At 45.4% G+C, this 22,410-nt stretch overlaps 1 protein-coding gene and 1 non-coding gene across 15 annotated transcripts in view; one reads left to right on the top strand and one right to left on the bottom strand.

The window, feature by feature from the left end:
- The window catches only part of SIPA1L2 (signal induced proliferation associated 1 like 2), a 249,055-nt gene that overhangs the window by 164,174 nt on the left and 62,471 nt on the right, over positions 1 to 22,410 (bottom strand). For 13 of the 14 annotated variants that reach the window (XM_086381084.1, XM_086381087.1, XM_086381083.1 and 10 more), the window contains exon 2: positions 16,891 to 16,936. The gene's annotated coding sequence lies outside the window, so the exon portion shown is untranslated. Of the gene's footprint in view, positions 1 to 16,890; positions 16,937 to 19,005; positions 19,025 to 22,410 lie in introns of those variants that run through there. The other variant, XM_086381085.1, reaches the window with a different exon arrangement.
- TRNAG-UCC (transfer RNA glycine (anticodon UCC)) lies at positions 2,919 to 2,991 on the top strand. The gene has a single exon. It is a non-coding gene; the product is annotated as a tRNA-Gly (tRNA).

The following is a 22,410-nucleotide window of genomic DNA, read 5'->3' as shown; positions in this document are numbered from 1 at the left end:
CAAGTCAGATATAACACAAACTCTACTCAAGGCTCTAAATCACAGAGCATGTGCTCATTAGGACTAGGGAAACAGGCAACACTTGCACTGAACAAAGGAAACTGTCCAGAGAAATGTGTTGTGTTGTCTTGTGGTTGTGGTAGCCCCAAGACAGAGTTAAACAGGAAAGTGTTTAGACTGAAAAACACACCCCTACAGTGTGTAGGCCAGATCTGGAAAGCAGGCATTCCTGGAGGCAAGTCTGGAGGTAACCTGACTCACAGTGACCCTGACCCTAACCCTAACCTGGCGCTAACCTGGGGCTAGAGAAGCCACAGAACACTCTCCAAACTTAACACCCCAATGAGGGTGAGCACAGAGACCCCCACTCAGCCCACGTCCTAAAGACTGGCTCTAACCACAGGCCACAGTCCGCAGATCCCACCGCTGCTCTGCCATACACAGGCTCTCACGGAAATATCTCCAAGACAGAGAAGACAGCCACATATAATCCACCTTTTTCAAGGCCCTCCAACAAAGCCCCCCAACTGCCAATGTAATCTAATAATTAGCATATGTAAGGGTAAAGCTCTAGACCATGACATCAGCCTCACAGAAAATCAGCAGATTCAAAAAGCATCAACTAGCCCACTGGGTCTTTGGGAATTCCAAATAAATGAATGGATGAAAAGGACGGAACAGCAGGAGAGATTTTGAACCACAGTCTCAGTCCTAGAAAACACCAAAAACCATTTCTAAATGAAGCCATTCTGTGAGTTCTCCATTGTAGAAGAGTTGGGGTGGGGGCGGGGGGGTGTGTTCATCCATCACAAGGGTATTAACTGAAAACCTGCTTCCCTGGCAACGATGTCCTTGAACAGCATTCTGAAGCAGAGACTAGCCCAAGTAAGAGCAGAGGACTGTCAACAGGTCAAGGATCGCCTCCACATGGTGAGAGTCCCTGAGGAGCTAACATGGGATTTCTGAGACACGACATTCCAACCAAAGATAGCACGAGCGCTCAGTCTGAAGTGCTGGCCTCAGGAATTCAGGGTCCGCTGCGCTGTTCAACGATGTTTCGTGCGCAGACTGTGATTAAAGCTGATAACTTTGCCTGTTCTAGAAACTAACAAAGGAATGTGTGTGTGCTCAGTCACTCGGTCGTGTCCAACTCTTTGTGACCCCGTGGACTGCAGCCTGCCAGACTTCTCTGTCCATGGCATTTTTTCAGGTAAGAATACTGGAATGGGCTGCCATTTCCTCTCCAGAGGATTTTCCCAAACCAGGGATCAAACTCACATCTCCTGCATCTCCTGCCCCGGCAGGCGGATTCTTTACCACTGTACCAACAAAAGAATGAACTGAACTCAACCAAACCCAGTCTCTGTCATCAAGGCTTATGCTGGTAGACCCGCCTAACTCCTCCAAATCGATTTCAGTGTCGGCCCCATGTCAGTGTCGGGGCCGCAGGGCTTTTTGGAGGTGGTGTGGCTGCCACTGCTGCTCAAGCAGAGATATCCAATTGGTGAACATCACTCACTTTTGTTTTTTAATTTAGTTTTACTTTTTTGGCCATCCCCACGGCATGTGGGATCTTTAGTTCCCCCAACCAGCAATCGAACCCAGGCCCTCTGCAAAGGCAGTGTGGAGTCTGCATCACTGGACCACTAGGAAGTTCCTCGGCTTACTGTTTAAAAGAAAGACTGAAATCCAAAACTTCCCTTCCCTCCCTTCAGTGATAGGTAGGGCCACAGTGCAGTTTTAACGGCACCCGGTGAAAATAAATTCTGTAAATGTGCTGCAGACCCTAACAGGAATATGACCCCTGCCACTGAGGAGGCAGCTATAAATGGGACACAAACTTCATGCAGATATGGAAAAACTGGACAGGTAAGCGTATAATTCAGAGACAGAACAAGATAAAGTCCAGAGAAAGGATGTGTCACCAGGAGCTATTTTCAATCACACTTGAGAATCTTGAACTTCTGCTTTGTAAAACATTTTACCGTCTCTTCTACAAACAGTGTTTTAAAAATAGAAGAAGACTGAGAGGCTCCGAGCTAATGAACACGAGGCTCAGACTCTGGTCTGCAAAGCAACAAATAAGATGATCTACCCAAAAAACTCAAAGTACGCTTCTTTTTAAAAGTTCATTTCAGGGGAGAAGGATTCAGGATGGAGGGGACACATATGTACCTCATGGCCAATTCATACGGATGTTATGGCAAAAACCACCACAGTATTGCAAAGTGATTATCCTCCAAATAAAATTAACAAATAATTTTTTTTTAAAGTCCACTTCATTTCCATTGTTTAGATCCAGATACCAAATTTCAAAGAGTACAGAATGGAGGAAATGAGAATAGCCAAGAGAGATACAAGAGAGACACTTATGACCATTCTGGGACCACAGACAAGAATGGAGAGAAAATCCTACATCCAACAAACGTAAATTTTCACCTGTGCTCCATCAGCAAAAGATGAACAAATACTAAAGATGACCGCTAAATAAAGAAAAAGGGCAGAAGGAGGTGAGAGGCTGGCAAGGTCAGTGCCTGTCAAGTCCACCAGAGGTGCTGGTGGAAAAGTGCACTGAACAGACTCAGGAGGCTTACAGATGGACAGGAGGACACAGCACACTGAATGCCAGCTTCGGGCCAGGCTCCACTTGAGGCATTCAACTTAGGGTAGGACGTCCAATGACGTGGTTATCAACATCCCTGTTAAATGTGAGATACGGGACTCAGAGAGTTTAGTCAGGTTTTCAGCTGTGGAAGCAACATACTATACTCCAGGGGTAGGTGTTTAATTTTAGTCTAGGGTCTATAAAATTCTTCCTGTGTGTTTCTTCAATATGCATGCCATTGACTCTCCTAACCCCACAGGATGCTAGACCCTACAAGACATGACTTCAACCAGAAGTTCCAATCCCAGGGATTTCCCTGGTGGTCCAGTGGTTAGGACTCTGCACGTCCAATGCAGGGGGCCCAAGTTCGATCCCTGGTCAGGGAACTAGATCCCACGTGCCACAACTAAAGATCTCGCATGCTGCAACTAAGGCCTGGCACAGCCAAGTAAATAAATAAGTATAAATATTTTTTTTAAAAAAGAATTTCCATTTGCTACCACTGAGCCCTGGTTATCCCAAACCCTAGGCACTACAGACTTCCCTAAATTCGGCAAGAACAGTTTCTCTCCACCTGTGTTCTTACCACCTCTGGGACCATGGCTCTCACCCGCTTTGTATCCTGGCAAACACTACCCAATATCATTACTTATTTATTTACATGTTGTCTGTCCTCCTGCTAGACTAAGAATCCAAAAAGCAGAGAAAGTTATTCAATTTCATATTCTCTCACTGTGCCTAACAAGGTACCTGGCACAGTGAAAATGCAAAACAAAAACCAACCAACAAACAAAAAACTGTCAGCTAAATGAAACAATGCCAGGCAGCCCAGAGCTAGCAAGTGTCACCATGCCCAACACCCTGTACCAGCATGAGACCAAGTGCCACGTGACCAGATGACAGATAAATCCCACATTTAAAACGTTCAGGCAGAATGGTTTTATATAAACTGTTCCATCCACATCAATGAAGCAATGTTGGTATAGAGAGTAAGCCAAAACAAAGACACAGCCCTACTGGAAAAAGTGGCACGTCGTAACAATGTTGTTCAAACAGAACCCTACCCGGAAACTGGCGGTCATGGGCTTTCATCTGGAACAGAGAACCTTCCCCAGGGACATGAGAAGCAAGGGGATCCATCACCCCACCACCACCACCAAGATTCAAATTTAAAAGAACAAGAAGCCTTGAGGCCTGTAAAATTTAACTGTTAAAGGTCTGCTGCTGCTGCTAAGTCGCTTCAGTCGTGTCCGACTCTATGCGACCCCACAGATGGCAGCCCACCAGGCTCCCTCGTCCCTGGGATTCTCCAGGCAAGAACACTGGAGTGGGTTGCCATCTCCTTCTCCAATGCATGAAAGTGAAAAGTGAAAGTGAAGTCGCTCAGCCATGTCCGACTCTTAGCACCCCATGGACTGCAGCCTACCAGGCTCCTCCGTCCATGTGATTTTCCAGGCAAGAGTACTAGAATGGGGTGCCATTGCCTTCTCCGTTAAAGGTCTAAATAATGTCAAAATATAATTAAAGAAAGCATTTTGGTCAGGGAATGGAGGTATGGCGAAAGAAGAAACCTATAGCAAATTCAAGCATCCATGGGCAAAGGACCCCTAACCAGGGTGGAAAGGGTTAGGTGCTCAGTGGTGTCTGACTCTTTGCGACCCCATGGACTGTATCCCACCAGACTCTTCTGTCCATGGGATTCTCCAGGCAAGAATACTGGAGTGGGTTGCCATTCCCTTCTCCAGGGGGTCTTTCCGACCCAGAGATCAAACATAGGTCTCCTACATGCAGGCAGATTCTTTACCATCTGAGACACCAGGGAAGCCCACTAGGCAGGGTATCTCCTCTTAATTGTTACTACAGGATCCAGCAATCCTTCAATTCACCCCTCTCCCCTTTTCCCACTGCAAAGGTGCCCAGCAACCTTCTGACCTCTGCCTACCTGGAGGCAGTGAACATGGGGACCGAGAAGAGGTCAGTGTTCAGGATCCCATGCTGGTTATATTTATTTTTGTAAATTACTAATCGGGCATCTCTGGTGCATACTCAGCTTAGTGAACACGGTTAATGTGATTATGGGTCTCAGAGATAATGAAAAAACTGGGTCTGAGAGTGTGCTGGGAAAATTGTTTTTCTTTTTCCTGAATGCCAAATAATGAATATTACCCACAAGAGTCTTCTGAAAGAGTTGGCTGGCACTTTGGCTGGCTGACGCACCATTCTGGATACTTACGCATGTTCTCCTCAAAGTGCCACACCGTGTCATAGGAGTTTTACTGAGGGTAATCACTCTCTCGGTGAACAGTAGTTTTTACAAAAGAGACAACAATCTACTCAGCAAGACTCACCATCCTAATGTAAACCAGATTCTTCACCTCTCAGGGTAGAAACGTCACTGAAACAAGTTTGGCTTCCCCAGTATGAAATTAATAGTGGCTGGGGCTGAGCTGAGGCTAATGTCTGCAAAAAATTTAATTTGCAAAACCCAGCCCAAGGCTACCATGATATAAATTCCCTTGATGTGTTAATTTCACACTCTAGAGTCCTCATCCTACCAGTGGGGGGCAGGGGCTGGAGAGGGGAGGCGAGAGGAGAGGGATGTTGGTGATCTCCAGTATGCAAAGTAGGGGAGTACCTGAATTCACACAAGTTTCTGGACATCTGCAACATCAGCTGTCCAAGCCCCACAAGGAGTCAGAGCCCAGCTTCCCTCCTGCCAGCCCACAGGGGATGAAAAGGTGACACAGAAATCAGCCCAGTGAGGAAAAGTACTTCATTATGCAGAGCACCATCACTGGGCACCAGCATCTCATTTGATAAACTTTTCCTCAACATCTTCATACAAAAGGGATGTTCCAGATACAGGTAAATAATGAGATAAACTCAGCTCAGCCGGATGCAATAGGTGCAGAGTGCTTTGCATTCCACAGCCAAATGCACAAGCCTGGTAGGAAGTACAACCCTGGGACATTCCTGGTGGCCCAGCATTTAAGACTCTGCACGTCCACTGCAGGAGCCACAGGTTCAATCCCCAGTCAAAGAACTAAGATCCTACATGCAGTGGAGCAACCAAGCCCACGCACCACAATTACTGAGCCTGAGCCGCAACTAGACAGCCTGTGCACTCCGGAACCCCTGTTCCACAACGAAAGAAGCCCACCACAATGAAGACCCAGTGCAGCGAAAATAAAATAAAAAATACCTTGTGAGTCTTACACGTTTGCTCACACGTATAAGGAGTCAGCTGATACAGACATTTCCTATATGGACCAAGTCTCTAGGAGCTACATCGCAATCTCCTTGTTACCAAGGTCAAGTCAGGCAAATACAAGTTCCTGGACCTTTCTTTCACCTTTTAATAACATAAATGACCACCTTGTCCTCCTAGACTGTCTTCCCAACTCCACATCATAGTCTATCAGGGTAAAGGAAATAGAAATTTCACATAAATTTCAAGAAGTGAGCTTTGCTTACTTTAAGTGAATTTCTAAATATGCACTGGTCTGTCACTATGTCATCAGAATAAGGACTACATTTAGGCCTTGACTGGCTGGACTCCGAAGGGCCCCTGTTATGATCCTGCTTTGTTGTATAAAACTTGCTAACGACCTCTGAGAGATGGTGAAGGACAGGGAAGCCTGGTGTGCTGTAGTCCACGGGAATCGCAAAGAGTTGGACACGACTTAGCAAATGAACCCATCAGCATGCAAAGTAACCGAAATCCCCACTCAACACAAACATGAGACCACAACAATGACAAAGTGATACGCTTAACAGTAAGTCTCTCATTGTACAAGGAATCCAAGCTGGATCTTACACTGGTTACCTTTGAGTTTGGCCCTAGGTTGGCTGAATACAGAGATCACATAGTCATCCCACGGCCCCATCTGTCAGAGATGGAAAATGAGCAGGAAGGCAATTTGCGTGCATCCAGGAGAAACGGCCCAGTGATCCTGCTGGTTATTTCTGCCGTATTTACAATATGACACAGACACAGAGGACAGTCCTCACCCGTGACTGGCACATCTTAGATGGGACCCTGACTAGGTTCCTTATCATGCTGGGTTTGGAAGGCCTCGACTATACAATGGCACTCTGAATGACAAGACGATTCCCAAACATGCAAGCTCCACTCGGACAACTGCAGGAGAAGGATCCTATTTACAACAGGAGCCTCCATCTTAACCTTCTCAACCAGAATCCAGGGTCAGGAGATAAAGGGACATGGGGAAGTGTGTGGAGGGGGCCTGGGAATGGCTAGTTCAAAACAGATGTCAGATGGGACTTCCCCAGGGTCCAGGGGTTAAGACTCTGCACTTCCACTGCAGGGGGCACACACGGGTTCAATCCCTGGTCAGGAACTAAGACCCTGCATGTCACAGACCAAAAAAAGACTTCAAGTAGTGAGCAGGTTTGGAAATGACTAGACTCCTTCAGGGGCTTCCCAGGTGGCACTCGTGCTAAAGAATTTGCCTGCCAATGCAGGAGACCTAAGAGTCATGGATTCAATCCCTGGTTCAGGAATATCCCCTAGAGCAGGGCATGGCAACCCACCCCAGGATTCTCACCTGAAGAATCCCATGGACAAAGGAGCCTGGTGGACTATGGTCCACAGGGTTGCAGAGAGTCAACATGACTGAAGTGACTTCGCAGGCGGGCAGGCTCCTTCAGGGATGGAGGCGAAAGGGCGCCAGAAAGTCAGCCCCTGCAGAGGTCCCAGTGTTCCTACTTCTCCAGAGACTCTGACAGAATAACCATGGCAGCAACAGGGATGAGCTGCCCAAATCGGCAACAACCCCCAAGGGCGGTTTGAAGGGTATCAGATCCTAGAGAAATACTAATGAGACGCAATAGGGGAAGTGACCCACATGTATCTGGGGAAAACCAAAATGTTCCCCTTATCAAGACAGGCCAGGCATATCCCTACGGATAGGACATGGACAGGACCTAGGACATGGATCCTAACAGCACAGTTCAAGAGCCAAGGAGAATCACACATTTATAACACTGACACAAAGGAGTTAACACCATCCCTATTAATCATGCATGTTGTCATAGATAAGCTGGAGTCTACCCATCACCAAGCACCAGGGAAGGGAATCTTCACTTGGCTAACCGCCTGGTGGAAACTGAGTATGGGAGTGAACTTTATGAAGACACATACTTTAAAAAGTCAAAGCCATCTAGGGGCAACTCTAATACACTGCCTATTACAGGACTTCAATGAAGAGAGATAGAGAAAAGGAAGAAGAGAATCACAAACAATATCCACTCTATTATGTGGACACATTAAGGGGATCACATTATTTCACAACGAGCAATTGTTTTTCCACTACAACTACTAGTAACTCTTGCTTCTGCCTCCTAACGGATGGATGCATAGACTGAGCCTGGATTAGGAACCAGTAAGGTCTGACTATCATTTTTAAAACGAATTTACAATAACATCATACTGGCTTGCTGTTTAATCCCACTTGTTAAGCAGACCCAGACAAGGGGATCCCCTCGACGGAGGAAAACACATCTTTTTAGACGGAGGGCAGAGGCTCAAAAATAAGAAAATGCTTCATGAGTTCACTTTTCCCCCCAGCACTATGAACTATGCATATTTTAGCACATTTTAAAAGGAAAAGGAGACAAAATAAAAATTAGCAACCCAACACACACCTATGAAACTCTATGTCTGGAGAGCAGGGGCAGGGAGGAGAACTGCACAGACATCTGGCCTCACCTGTCAGGCTGCCAAACCACTGTATTCTGAAGCTATTCAGCAGCTTTCTAAAGAAGAAACCAAAAAAAAAAAATCCAACATGCCTGAACTGGGAGGCGGGAGAGCCTACTTGTAACTCAGCCCTTGTCAGACAAAATCCAGCAGCCTCAAAAGGTTCAATAGCCTTTTTATAAAGCTATTGTGTGGGTTAGTGCCTAAAAATAGTACAGTTCAGCAAGCAGATCACACGGAGGAATCACCTCTACACATTCAACTTCCAAACAATAGACAAAGCGGTGGAAAGAACACCAAATGCACTCGGGGGCAGTACAAGTCCCCGCGGCTGCCCCCCTCCCTGGGTTCCCCACCTCGGCTGAACACCCAGCAAGCCAATTTAGCCCAACAGCCTTTACAGGAAAATGGTGGTGGTGGGGGGGTGCTGAGGCCCCCATTTCTCTAATATTCACTGTCACCTTTCGTGGTGGTGGGGGGGTGGTGCTGAGGCCCCCATTTCTCTAATATTCACTGTCACCTTTACGTGTGTGCAGTCGCTCAGTCGTGTCTGGCTCTGTGACCCCATGGACTGTAGCCAGGCAGGTTCCTCTGTTCATAGGATTTTCCAGGCAGGAATACTGAGGTGGGTTGCCATTTCCTACTCCAGGGCATCTTTCCGACCCAGTGATTCAACCTGTGTCTCTCTGCATTTCCTACGCTGGAAGGCAGATTCTTTACCACTGCACCACCTGTCACCTTTCGGAGATCTTTTTTCCCCCACATAAATAGGAAAGTGAGGACCACATCATAGCGATTATTGCTTGTACTGCTTTCACAGTCCCTTACACTAAAGCAGAGTTCTCAGTCTTCCCCTGGGGAAGTTCTGAAAGATATAGATAGCAGAAATTTAGTTTCCAACTCAGTTTTTAAGTATCAGTGTTATATACCTCACAATTTTAAAAGCTTCTCTGATGAGGCTAAGAACCACTGCTTAAGACAACAAAGTTTTTATGCCAAGTCAGGTCCATTGCCCGCCAGGCTCCTCTGTCCATGGGATTTCCCAGGCAAGAATACTGGAGTGGGTTGCCATTTCCTTCTCCAGGGGATCTTCCCAACCCAGGGATTGAACCCGTGTCTCCTGCATTAGCAGGCATATTCTCTACCACTGAGACACCAGGGAAGCCAGTCAAGGTGAGGGGAAGCCAACAGAAACCTAGAGGGTGGGGGTAAGTGTGATCCCCAAACTGGGCTCACCTCTTGGTGGGTACAGACACAATCAAGTCAAAGCATGGGAGAAGGAAGGATTTATAATTACTCACAAGAAGTAAAGAGAACACTGGGATCCTTCCCAAACCAGTGTCTCCCTGAACAGAAAATTTGAGAAATTTTAAGCCAAGGGTACATGCAAGTTCATGAAGGGGCTTGAGTAGAGGAGAATTCAGCATAGAATTGGGGGCAAAAGTCAACAGAGTCCAAGCTTTAACTGACTGAAGTCTGAAGGGTCAGCATCAGCATTCCACCCTCCAACTGGATGGGCCTTAGTTTCTGCAGAACTCAAAGGTGTAAGGAACCAGGACCCTGCCCCGGGGAGGACGACTGTTTCTTTTCTTTTTAAAAAATTTTATGTATTTGTTTTGGGCTGCGCTGGGTCTGCACTGCTGCGTGCAGGCTTTCCCTGGTTGTGACAAGCGGGCTCCTCATCGTGGTGGCTTCTCTGGTTGCCGAGCGCGGGCTCTTAAGCGGGAGGCCTCGGTGGTTTGGGCACACTGAGTGGCTCCAAGGCATGTGGGATCCTCCAGGACCAGGAGTGGAACCCATGTCCCCTGCATTGTGAGGCAAATCCTTGAACACTGGACCAAGAGGGAAGTCCTACACGATTGTTTTCTGACTGCTCCTCCCTAGTTTCTGCATCTCCTCCCTTAATCACTGAGGCCTGTTCAAGGGCAAGCATTGTGGCCAGGCTTAGATCACAAAATAGGTTAGGCAAAAAGGGGTACTCATGTCAAGAACTCTTTCTCCAGGGACCCCTAACCCATCTGCTTACATGAGCACCAGGGATGAAGCCTGCAAAGGATGGGCCACCCAGAGGTCATGAGTGCTGCTCTTCCAGAAACCACTGCTGGACAGAATAAAAATCAAGGCACCACAGGCAGCTTCCAAAAACTCCGGTAAGATCGTGAGAAAATGAAAAAACTAAAATCCAAATTTTAATTCTCCTTAATCTCCGATTTTAATTTGGCATTTGCTTTCTTCTTCCTTTCTCTCAATATATTTATAAAAAGGGGATTCTACAAGGGCTTCCTTGTGGCTCACACCATAAAGAATCCACTTGCAGTGAAGGAAACGCAGGTTCAATCCCTAGGTCTGGAAGGTCTCCTGGAGGAGGGCATGGCAACCCACTCCGGTATTCTTGCCTGGAAAATCTCATGGACAGAGGAGCCTGGCGGGCTACGATCCATGGGGTCTCACACTGAGCAACAACAACCATAGAGTTTTATTGTGGGGATGATAAAGCTGAGAGGGGGAAAATAAATAATAGTGTTTTACAAAGGGACTTAAGTACATTTATCAGGTAAAATCAAAATGAAATTAATAAAATAGCTAGATCGGTTATAACAAACACTGCCTCTTTGAATTCAAATAAAAATTTTATGATAAGTTATCATCTCCATTTTGCCAATATCCAAACTGTGACACATAAAAGGTTAAGTGAATTGCCCAAGGTAATAAGACAGGAAAGAGCAGGGCACAACCTTTAAAAGAATGACCTAACCCAAGGAAACACAAACTGATTAGAACCAAGCAGGTCCAAGATGGCAGATGAGCTGACTCCCACTAGACCTAGAGCCTCAGTACATGCTCTCTGTAACCCATCAGCAAGCTGAGGGACACCCCATCGGTGCCATGACAGCTCTAAGGCCTGCCATAAAACGGCAAAAAGTGAGTAGTGGCCCAACTGCTGGAAATCCCCACCCCTTCCTCAAAATAGCAGGAATACTTCCCCCATTCATTAGCCTACGAAATCAGCCACCCCTATAAAAACTGACAACCCCACGCCACTCTCACCTTCTGAGGTGGCCCACCTTTGTCTATGCAGTGTGTTTCCTCCCTGAATAAATCTTCTTTCACGTTAATACAGCTCACTCTTGAATTCGTTCCTGCACAAAGCCAAGAAACCACACTTGGCAGCCGTCCGAGGGACTCTGACATGGCCTGGGACCTGACCATCCTCCTGACCCACTCTCTTTTCAGCAACAGTGACATTAAGTTAATAATCTCACCACCTGGAGAGTAAACCCTGTTATTGTCCAACCTTAAAATGAAGGTTCTTTAATGTTCTTGTCACTAAACTATGTTTTTCCATTTTCCAGATGTTTGTCTGCAAATACATGGGAGTTGGCTCAGGCAACTGAGAGCTCGACTCTCCTGAAGTGTCTGGGTCACCTCTGTCCTTGGAGTACTCTCAGCGGCACGGTGGGAAGACGACCTCAGAGCTGTTCCCACTGAAGGAAAGAGAAGCTTGAAACAGAAAGGGTTGGCAGCTGCCTCTATACATTGAGGAGAAGACAGAATCGAGGAATCTGATTTTTACAATGTGTTTAGGGGCTTCTCCGGTGGTCCAGTGTTTAAGAATCCACCTTCCAGTGCAAGGGACATAGGTTCAATCCCTGGTCAGGGAACCAAGATCCCATATGCCGCACAGGGCAGCTAAGCCTGCACGCCACAACTAGAGAAGCCAGAGCATCACAACTAGAGAGAAGCTTCAGTGCCACAGCAGCCAAAAAAAAAAACATGTTCACATTTGTTAGCAGGTTATTAAATACAGATACTTGGGACATTTCACCAAACGGGTGGACTCTACTCCTTTCTCTAAACAACCTTCCAGAAGGGAAGGCTGCCATGCCTTGACTCCTACTGTGTCTCAAGGTGTAAAGGGGACAAAGGAGCCTCATCTACAGCCTCCCAGGTCATAGAAAATGCAGGGCAGGAGGACTGCAGAATTTGGAGTGATTCTCAGAGGGGACACTTGCTTTGCTTCTCTGCTTCTATCAGACACTCAACTAATTCCCAGGGAAAGTTGTTTTTATCAAGGAAAAACAATATTTTGCCTCAGAACCCGGATCTTAACACCACCCACTGTTCCAACGTGGAGCGCTTCCATTGAAATCTTCCACTGATATTTTCTCCAAAGAGTAATGTTTAATGAAAACAAAGGAGGTGGTCCAGGGGTGAAGAATTCACCTTACGATGCAGGGGATGTGAGTTCGATCCCTGCTCAGGGAACTAAGATCCCACACCTAGCCTGTGAGCCACAGCTAGAGAGAAGCTTGTGTGCCACAAACAAGACCAGACACAGCCAAATAAATAAATTTAAAAAAATTTTTTTAATAAACAACGGAAAGAAAACTTACAAAACTACATGTTCTCTAAAAAAGCTGTGTTGACTCTCAGGTTCCTGAACCAAGATGGGTGTGAGCAGCCTGTCACCAAGGGAATGCAGTCTTTACAGCACAGAACTGTGGGCGTTTTATGAATGGTAACGCTGCAGATAGCATACGCAATGTCTGACATAACGCATTTTAAATATTTCCCAATGATAATCCCTAATATGCTGATATTCATAATGGTCACATTCACCCTTCAGAAATCGTGCCAAATTATCATTTAAACTGAGAAGCCACCAAAACACCAACAAAGCTGTCAAAGATCTACTACTCATAACCCTTAAGGACAAGTGTGTTTTAAGAGGCTTGATACAAGTAGGTCTTCAGGCTGTGGGTGGGTCATTCACTCAGCATTCACTGCAGTTTCAGAATATGCAGTAATTGTTCAATGTTATCCCACCACACATCCTTAAAGTGATGTTAGGATTCCATGCGGTTTTACACAGTATCAGTAGGCTTATCTTTATGGATGATCAATATATGGCCATCTTATCAATCTGATTGTACAAACTCTTCTTTCTGTTTTTCTCATAGCTGCCTGCAGAAGAGATCACACTGGGACATCTCTATAAGACTAATGGGATGACTCAGCCTTCAACTGGACACCCTTCCCTGGGGCCACGGTCATAGTGAGTTGGGACAGCCCAGGTCCTCAGGGCTCCATAAATGGCTAGTTCTGTGACCTTGAACAAACCATTTTGCTCCCTTGGACCCAGTTCCCTTATTTCTACAAGGGGAATGGTAATACCTACTTCAGTGCTGTTGGAACATGAAATGAGTACTCAACAGTACCTACCATACAGTAAAGAGAAAGCAGATAAAGCTGCAATAATGTACAACCATAATTATTAGAAGAAAAAGGGAATGGGCTGCAGATACAGTAAGACTATTTGATCATGAAGTCCCCCTCATGTGATCAAATTGATCAGAATTACATTTTAGGGGGAAAAAAGTCATTTGTAATATAATGGGCACACTGTCACATAGTCAACCAGACAGAAATTAATGGGAAGAACAAGAAACTGGAAAAGAGAGAAAAGAAAGAAATCCCTAGTTGTGTCATTTTGTCTGTTAAAAAAAATAGTTCCAAGGGGCTTCCCTGGTGGCTCAGTGGTGCCTGCCAAGGCAGGAGACGTGGGTTTGATCCCCCCTCCGGGAAGATCCCACACGCTGCAGAGCGACTACACGTGTGCCACCACTACCGAGCTTGTGCTCCAGAGCCGGGGGCTGCCACGACTGAGCCCGTGTACGTGTGCCGCAACTGCTCAAGTCCACACACCCTAGAGTCTGTGCTGCACAGCAGGAGAACCCACCACTGAGCGGCCCACACACTGACTAGTGAGTGCCCCCACGCTGCAGCAACTGCAGAAAAACCCAGGCAGCAACAAAGACCCACCACAGCCAGAAATTACTTACTTAATTGACTGATTTTTTTTTTTTAAGAAAAAGAATTCCTAGTACAAAGCAGGGTTGGTTTTGTGTTTTCAATCTGATTACACTGACCAGTCCATGAGAAACCAAGGTACTAGACCTATCCACTGAAGGACCAAATCCTATTCTGGTCAAGCCTTCACTTGAAAACAAGTGATGGGTTCAGGGAAAACAGAAAACTAATAAGCGTTCTCCCAGGCTTGGGAAGAGGAGGCCAGGAACCAGTAGGACTGTCCTGGGACACAGCAGAAAGGCATCTTACGTGGGGGACTTTGACTCGCCTGCCTTAAGCCCTTGGAGACCTACCTCACCAAATTCTCATAATCTCTGGGTCCCATGAAATCTCTCAAATCCTCTCTTTTTGCACATCCTTTTTTTTCTTTGCTGTGAATAAAGTACACCAAAATGGACATGTCTAAATGCATTCATTTGTCCACTGAAATGTGTGTATTAAGTGCCCAGGACATGCCAGGCATCGTGGAGGGGTCATCTCAGCTCACTAGCATTATCTCAGCATTTGATGCCTACAGGATGTGAGCCCTGTATTAGAGCTACTTGTATATACTTTTTTCCTTCCCGTTAAGATTGTAAACTCTTGAAAGGGAAGGGCTGCATTTTAATCATCTTCTTCCCCTTGGCACTTACCAGAGGGTTCCACTTATAGAAACTATCTAATAAGCAATTACTGAACCCAACCCCGCTCCAGGACACGTATAACCGGAGGATCCAGGGTTTCTCTCCCCTTAGGTCTTCAGATTTTAAGACTGTCTCCCTGAGGTGGGTCAGCCTTTCTAAGTCTGGCTGCTAGTGGCATATAAATGTTTTTAAACATAATCTGGAAAATGTTAATGTCCCTTTAACTTTCATGAATATAGGAGCAAAAAAGACGAACCTGAGGATGAGATTAGTCTTCCATATAAGCTAATGCATTTCCTGATGCCCAAGCAGCACAGTCTCCACCTCACTCTTGACATCTGGGTCCTGACAACATATGGTATTGTTGCTGCCGTCAGCAAGCAAATGATCCCCGCCCCCACACCCCACACTCAATGGTGCTGTTTCCTAATAGATCAAATTCAGAAACTAGGCTTTTGACTCAGAAACTTGGGCAAGACCATGAGGAACTTAACAGTCTGAGAATATTTTAAGTAAATGGAGACAAATGATGGTCGCTCTGGACGTCCATGGAGTCCTAGAATTCTATTGACCTTAACAAAACTGGCCAAAAAGAAAAAAGGACAGGCTCACAAGGAAGCCTAGCACCACCCTGACAATATTTATTTTCCTTCCAGAAAGGCAGGAGGTTGAATGTGAAGCTGAGAGCAGAGAAAGGAAGAACAAGATAATAGTCCAGGCATCAAAACAGCTGCTTTCTGATAAGAAGACGCCAAAGGAGTTAAAAATTTTTTACTAGAAATCTGAAGGACGAATGAAATGCACACCACTATCACACCATGGTACCGGCTGTCTCGGAGAATTTTATTCATCTTCGTAAGAATAACAATTTGGAGCTCAGCCCAAATTTTTCTAAGTAATCCCTTAATGATCATAATTGACTTATCCCACATAACAAGTCTTCTAATCCTCTGATAAACAGGCTTCTAAGCCTGGATGAGGGTTAAATAAGTCCTAACTTCATCAATGCGAAACGAGGACATGGAATGATAAAATGATCTATACAGGATTATGCAACCCTTCCCTTGTGGATCAGCAGTAAAGAGTCTGCCTGCAATGCAGGAGATGCAGGTTCTATCCCTGGGTCGGGAAGATCCCCTGGAGAAGGAAACGGCAACCCACTCTAATATTCTAGCCTGGAAAATTCCATGGACAGAGGAGCTTGGCAGGCCACAGTCCATAGGGTTGCAAAAGAGTTAGACACGACTTAGCAACAGAACAACAGCAAAGCAGCTCATCAATTACAATGTTCTCATTACACATAAATGTGTGAGAATAAAAGGCTTTGCAGAAGAGAAAAGAAAGAATCAAAACAAATGAACTCCACTCATATTTTTTTTAAACAACAGGTTTGTTGAATAGATTTTGATGTTGCCTTGAATTGGGTATAATGATAACCCATGTTAAAACAAGCCTATGAGGATTTCAACACAGACTTTTCTAACTGCATCCACATGATAGCTGAAGAGCTGAAAGAAAGGAAGAAAGAAAGAAAAGAAAGGAAGGAAGGAAAAGGAAAGAAGAAGTGAAGAAGGAAGGAAAGAAAACTAATAATTGGAACTTGCAAGCGACTCCTCCTGAGGCCCCCAATGTAGGCAACTCCAAACCAAAGAGGCTTCTCAGAGGAATGCTCACCCCTGTCTGCTGTACGTGTGTGCTAAATCGCTTCAGTCATGTCTGAGTCTTTGCTACCCCTTGGACTATAGCCCACCAGGCTCCTCTGTTCATGGAATTCTCCAGGCAGGAATACTGGAGTGGGTTGCCATTCCCTCCTCCAGGGGATCTTCCTGACCCAGGGACTGAACCCGAGTCTCATGTCTCCTATGTCTCCTTCATTGGCTGGTGGGTTCTTTACCACTGAGCCACCTGGGCAGTCCTGTCTGCCTGCCCAGGAGGAGGGACAAATCAGAACATTCAATCTGCAAGCCAAGGGGAACAGAAAGCATCTTTTTTGAAAAGCACACTTTCAAACCGGAAGCAGCTGTGGAGGTAAGGATGGCTTCGCAGGTCCGGCCTGCTGGCAGGCTTACCTGGCTGGGGTGGTGGGCTCCTGCTCACACGGCCAAGAGCAAGATCCTGCAAGAGAAGAAAGAGACCCAGCTCAGACTCACAGAGAAACTCCTGCTCTGAAGTTTTCAGAGTGTGATCTGAGGACCCTGGGCTTCCCAAGACCCTTCCAGAGGTTTGCAGGTCAAAGCCATTTTCAAATCCAAATCCAAAAGCCAAATTCAGAGCCAAACCAAAACCAGGACACAAAATATAGTGCAGTCTCCTAGAGGCAGACACATCATGGTGTAAAGAGAGGGGTATTTGGCTTATTTTCTGATGCCAGATATGTATGAGATTTGCAAAAAATCTAAAGGTCATCTGCTCACTGATGTCTCTTGTTTTGGAAAACAGTGATTTCATGAGACACATTATTTATAATAAAAAGTACAGGGCTTATTGCCATTTCAAATAAATTAAGAAATATTTTTAAATGTCTTGACTTTAGTTCCAATACTGTGAGTATCAGTAGAGATAAGTATAAATAGAGATAAGATTTTGATTGTGTAATCAAAAGCTCCTTGGGATCCTGAGTCATTTTTATTTTTTTTTTAATTGTTTCATTTTCCCTGAGTCATTTTTAAGGGTAAAGGGGGCCTAGGACCAAAACTTTGAGAACTGCTGCTCCAGGTGGCTATTTTGGTGCCAACTTCTATTAAACAACAGGTTTCCCTAGTGGCTCGGATGCCTGCAATGCAGGAGACCCCAGTTCAATCTCTGGGTCAGGAAGATCCCCCTAAAGAAGGAGGTGGAAACCCACTCCAGTATTGTTGCCTGGAGAACTCCATGGACAGAGGAGCCTGGCGGACTACAGTCCTAGGGGTCACAGAGTCAGACACAACTGAGCAACTAACATTTTCACTTTTTGCACTTTCTATTAAATAGTATCTGCTTTGAAGAACAGCAGTGGTCAGTACACAGCACTATGTGCCAGGCACCCTACTAAATATGTGTCACTTACAAATTCACAATCATCTTAAAAAAAAACCCCAAGAGAACCATATTTAATATTCTGTGTTAAACCATAATGGAAAAGAATATAAAAAAGAATAAATATATATGTATAGCTGAGATATGTGGCTGTACAGCAGGAATTAACACAACATTGTTAATCAAATACACTTTAATTAAAAAAGAAAAAAAAACCCAGCCTTCCCGCCTCAGCCCTGGAGTGGAGACTGGTGCTCTAAAGACTGGCTACTTGCCCAAAGCACCCAAAGCAAGTCACAAAGAACAGGGTACGAACTCAAGTCAGCCTGGCTGCTAAGACCATGATCTCTTATTATACATAATTTTTTTTTTAAAAAAAGGAAGCATGAGAATTTCTGCAAACTAAACTGGAGCAAAGTGGCTGGGGCCCACTCTCCCACATGACACTGAACGGACTCCATATGCAACGAGGTGAGCACAGCCTGGATGAAGCACTACTGACCGGGCTTCGCTGCTGCTGGCAAGACGCCCGCTCCACGCCAGCTTTACATCTGTTGTCCCCATTCAGTATGAATGGCGCCCCTAACACATTTTAGGGTCACCTATCAAAAAGGCTATGATAGGTCTCGGCTTCTGAAAGCCTCCTTTTCTAATCTGCCTCAATTTGCATGAAGAATTGAAACAGTGGGTGAAGAGGTACTATTACTTGTCCTTCAGTTGCAGCTGAATTTAAGATTATGTGCAAGAGGAAGAGGAAGGAAAGAAATTCTCATTGACATAACTTATGCAGCCAATATAGCCAATTCTGAGTTTAAAAATCTAAAGCACGGTATGGAAAGTTTCTTAAAAAAAAAAAAGAATAGAATTACCATATGATCCAGCAATTCCACTTCTGGACATATATGGATATGTAAGCAAAAGAATTGAAAACAGAGACTAAAACAGATATTTATTCCCCAGGTTCATTGCAATACTATTCACAACAGCTAAAAAGTAAAAACAATCCAAGTGACCATCAGACTATGCTTTATCCATACAACAGAGCATTATTCAGCCTTTTAAAGGAAGGGAATTGAGACATACACCAAAATATGGATGAATTTTGAGGACATTCTGTTAAATAAAATAAACCAGGCACAAAAGGACAAGTACTGTATGATTTCACTTACACGAGGTAACCAGGAGTCAAATTTCCAGACTCAGGAAGGAGAACGGTGGTTGCCAGAAGCTGGGGACGGAGGATGGGGAGTTCGTGTTTAATAAATACAAATTTTCTGTTTGGTAAGGTGAAAATGCTCCAAAGACGGATGGTGGTGATGGTTGTACAACAAGGTGCATATAAATTAATGCCACTGAATTGTACACTTAAAATGGTAAAATATCATATCTATTTCACCACAATCCAAAAAATACCATTTGTCAGGCTTCCCTGGTGGCTCAGTGGTGAAGAATCCACCTGCCAACGCAGAAGACACAGTTTCAATCTCTGATTGAGGAAAATCCCACGTGCCAAGGAGCAACTAAATCCATGCACCACAGCTACTGAGCTTGTGCTCCAGAGCCCGGGAGCTGCAATTACTGAGCCCACGTGCAGAAAATACGGCTGCTCGTGCTCCCTAGAGCCCATGATCCACAGCAACAGAAGCCACTGCAATGAGAAGCCGGAGCCCTGCAAGTAAAGAGTAGCCCCCACTCCCCACAACTGGAGAATGCGTGCACAGCAACAAAGACCCAGCACAGCCTAAATAAATAAAGGAATTTATACATATAAATTTAAAACAAAAATAGCATTCATCAAAAAGGCTTCCTCACACCAGATAATCAGAAAACAATGTATTCATGGGTATCACATGGTTTCGATCTTCACTAATGTATTAAACCCATCCATGCATTCATCCACTCAGCAAATGTTCAACCACCCATCTCCTGGTTATGAGTTCCCATGCTAGGTAGGAGCTGGAGAAGGAGACAGTCAGTCTACCCCTTGCACACGTGCACGTGCGTGCGCGCGCGCGCACACACACACACACACACACACACACACACACACATACCAGGGCACCCAGGCACAGCCGTCCTTATACCACAAAGCACCCAAAGGCAGCCTACATGGGAGACACAACTGAACTACAAAAGCTAACAATTTCTTGCTAACAAAGCACGAACTTGTACAATAGCAAAAATTTTCAAGTCTCCAAGCCTCACGATTTTTCAAACTTTTAAGAATCTTTTTTTTTCCTCTACAGAGGCTCTACATTTTTTATGCTGATTCACTATAAAACCCTCAACTTTAGTGTACAAAATAAGTCTTCAAAAATCCTCCTGATTAAACCATCTGCGTTTCATGACTAAGTATCATGTAGTTAATTTCTCTTCACCCTTAAATTATGTGCTAATACCCCCCACACAATGACTGCAACTCTGTAAAAGGCACTTTTCCTTCCTTTGGTACAGCAAACATCCTGTAAACAATTAATGCCCGGCTCTTGTAACCAGCTGCTTTTGTTTACAGACAGGAAGGGAAACCACAAATCCTCTGAGTGGCACTGGGGACTTGAGAGTTGTGCTCCATTTCCTACCAAGCAGGTGGTTTATATGAGGGAACTAGCTATTGTTTTGGCTCTGGAGAAAAAAAGGACATTTTTCTTGCAGCGCGGCCTTCCCAAGCCGCAGACCTCGGCGGGGTCCGTCACAGAGGATCAGGAAGAGGGACCTTCCTCCTCCACCCGCTGCCCAGAGAGGCCCCTCACACCTCAGCCAGAAGCTCTGCCAGAAAACTGTGTCTGCAGGCGCAGGGCAGCCCGGCCCTTTGTCTCCACCAGCAGGTTCTTCAGCTGTTTCCCTAGTGAAACCAGCTTCTGAGAAAGTGAAGGCAAATATTTTCTTTCCACTGTGAAGAATACAAATATTCCCTCCGGCTCAAAAATCACCATTTCTCCATTGACTATAAGGACATGCTTGTTAGTACTCCAGGGCAAGCAAGCCAGCCAGCATCAGAGAATGGCCAAGTTTTATTCTTGCATTTTTAACTTAAAAATAAAAACTCCTCTCAAAATAATGAGATGCCTTCGAGGGTCCAAGTCATCAATGCGGATTTCTATCCATGCACCTGCGACCCTTGGTCTTGAGCAGCAGGGTTCCCGCCTCTTACTGCCCTGCATCAGGGCCCGGGGGCCAGTCGGTGAACCTCTGCCAAGGCCATGAGCCATGGTCACACCTCCCCATCATCAGTAGGCCAAGAACCCGAACCCAAACCTCACCCACTCCAGAAGCACAGTCCACATGGATATGCACCCAGGCCCAGATTCAAACAGCCAATCACACAGGGAGAGAACTTCTGAATCATGGGGGATTCTGTAGATAAACATCAGATGATGCCACTTGCTCCCGGAAATGCATTCTGGACATCAGCTCACCTGTCAGTGTCCAGCATTCAACACTAGTGACCACTCAGCAGCACCAGTAACCAGGCCTGTCTCAATATTTGTACACACACACACACACAGCCCCAGTGCTCTCTAACACCAGTGTCCAGGCCACAGCGATGTCTAAATCACGAACACGATGTCAGCTCAGTGTTAAAACATATGCTACAAACTTTGAGCAAATAACTGGCCAGTCAGAGGAGTCTGTTTTCACTGTGAATCAGGTCAGTGCAATGAGACTCTCAACCCGAGACATTTCCTCACCCCTCAAGTCACACTGTGATTTCAGTGTGCCCAACACAAAGCACTGCTGTCGCTCAGGGACTGTTCTTATTTTCCCCCTTTGGTGGCTGCTTATACACACACACACACACACACAGACACACACAGACACACACTTTTTTTTTTCCTAACTGTGCTAAGAATGCTGACTCATTGGAAAAGACCCCGATGCTGGGCAAGATTAAAGGCAGGAGAAGAGGTTGACAGAGGATTAGATGGTTGGATGGTATTACCAACTCAATGGAGAGATAGTGAGGGACAGGGAGGTCTGGTGTGCTGCAGTCCATGGAGTCACAAAGAGTTGGACACAACTTGGCGACTAAACAACAAAAGAAGACTTAACATGAGATCCACCATCATAACACATTTAAGTGCACAATTCAATACTGAATTACAAGCGTAACACTGCACAGCAGACTCTAGAACTTATTCCTTGTATGTATGTGACTGAAACGTTAGACCCACTGGACTGTAACTGCCCGTTTCCTCTCCTACCCAGCCCCTGGCAACCACCATCCTGCTCTGCTTCTCTGAGTCTGATTATTTTAAGTGGATTCACGCAGTTCTTATCCTCCGGGAGCATGATGTCCTCTAGGCTCATCCATGTGGTCACAGGACAGGATGACCTCATTTTTTAAGGCTGAATAATATTCCACTGCATATTTACCCCAGTTTTTTGGGTTTTTTTCTAAGTTGGGTAGAGATAAGAACAGAGAAAGAAACTGGAAACAGAATCCCTTTGCAGTTACTCTAACATTTAACACTGTTCCTTTAACACCTCAGCACTCAAACCCTTTCCTCAGCACTATTAGGAGCTGTTGCCACATGCAGCTTTCTGCCTGATGGAGCAAGCCAGCCACTCCATAG

The sequence above is a fragment of the Bos grunniens genome, chromosome 28 (assembly GCF_055505025.1).
Source record: "Bos grunniens cultivar Pamir isolate PY7600 chromosome 28, Bosgru_T2T1.0, whole genome shotgun sequence".
Classification (NCBI taxonomy): Eukaryota; Metazoa; Chordata; class Mammalia; order Artiodactyla; family Bovidae; genus Bos; species Bos grunniens.
The sequence above is the reverse complement of the archived record's forward strand: the minus strand, read 5'-3'. Positions and strand labels throughout refer to the sequence as shown.